Source organism: Lissotriton vulgaris, unplaced genomic scaffold (genome assembly GCF_964263255.1).
Source record: "Lissotriton vulgaris unplaced genomic scaffold, aLisVul1.2 SCAFFOLD_3422, whole genome shotgun sequence".
Taxonomy (NCBI): Eukaryota; Metazoa; Chordata; class Amphibia; order Caudata; family Salamandridae; genus Lissotriton; species Lissotriton vulgaris.
Genome location: NW_028249634.1, coordinates 56,785 through 58,240, shown reverse-complemented (window position 1 = coordinate 58,240; position 1,456 = coordinate 56,785).

Here is a 1,456-nt window from a genome sequence, read left to right as displayed (position 1 = left end):
GGGGGAAGAGGCCCACTACTGCTCGAACAGCCAGGCCTTGAGTTGTCTCCTGAAGGCGAGGTGGTCCTGGGTCAACCGAAGGTGGATGGGGAGGGAGTTCCATGTCTTGGCCGCCAGGTAGGAGAAGGATCTGCCTCCGGCGGTGGCTCTTCGGATGCGTGGTACGGTGGCGAGGGCGAGGCTGGTAGACTGTAGCTGGTGGGTGGGCGTGTAGAAGGTCAGGCGGTCGTTGAGGTACTTGGGGCCCAGGTCGTGGAGAGACTTGTGTGCATCGGTGAGGAGCCTGAACATGATCCTCTTTTTGACGGGGAGCCAGTGCAGGTCCCTCAGGTGGCCAGAGATGTGGCTGCGTCGGGGGATGTCCAGGATGAGTCGGGCGGAGGCGTTCTGGATGCGTTGGAGTCTTTTCGGTAGCTTGGCTGTGGTTCCGGCATAGAGGGTGTTTCCGTAGTCCAGCCGGCTGGTGACGAGGGCCTGGGTGACCGTCTTCCTGGTTTTGGTCGGGATCCTACGAAAGACCTTGCGAAGCATGCGAAGGGTGTGAAAGAATGATGAGGAGACGGTGTTGACTTGTCTGGTCATTGAGAAGGAGGAGTCCAGGATGAAGCCCAGGTTGCGTGCGTGGTCTGTTGGCTTGGGGGTGGTGCCCAGGGCTGGGGGCCACCAGGAGTCATCCCAGGCGGAGGGTGAAGGTCCCAGGATGAGGACTTCCATCTTGTCTGAGTTCAGTTTCAGGCGGCTGTTCTTCATCCACTAGGCGACGTCTTTCATCCCTTCGTGGAGGCTGGTTCTGACGGTGTCGGGGTCTCTCATGCCAAGCTACCAAGGGGGTGAGCAGGGGTTATTAAGGAGTGTAATCCCCTTATCCTGATTTAGAAGTAAGGGTTCCTATTTGGACAAAGGTGACAACCCTAGCCAACTAGAGACCCCTAAATCTAACAGGGATAAAAAGACAAAGCCTACTCTTGAGAGCTCGAGACAGCAAGCTGCTGACCTGGAAAAGGGAGATGTCAGTGGCTCCCATGGAACCTATTGGGAGGAGGGACTCCTGTATTCTAAGGCCAGAGACCCCAAGATTGGTTCCACTAGGAGAGTTGTAGTGCCTCAGCAATAAAGAGCCTTCATGCTCACCTCAGCACATGACATCCCTCAAGCTGAAAAGAAGTCAGGACCCCTGACAGGTAAAGCTGTTCATAGGGGGCCTGTTACCTGCTTTCAGTGTAAGCAGGTGGGATACCGTTGGTATGATCCCCAGTGTCCTCAGAAAGAACATTATGTGCCACCCCGTGGACCCCCCGTCAGATGGCCAGTGTAGCCCTGGGTGGGGATTAGATGGGTGCCCAAGGTGGGTCCCGCAGAAATTTCCTTGTCTCATTAGGAGACTTTGAGATGGTCCCTAAAACTCAGCAGCCTGATAACACAAAGAAATACAGTCAGTGGGTGACCATCAATGGCC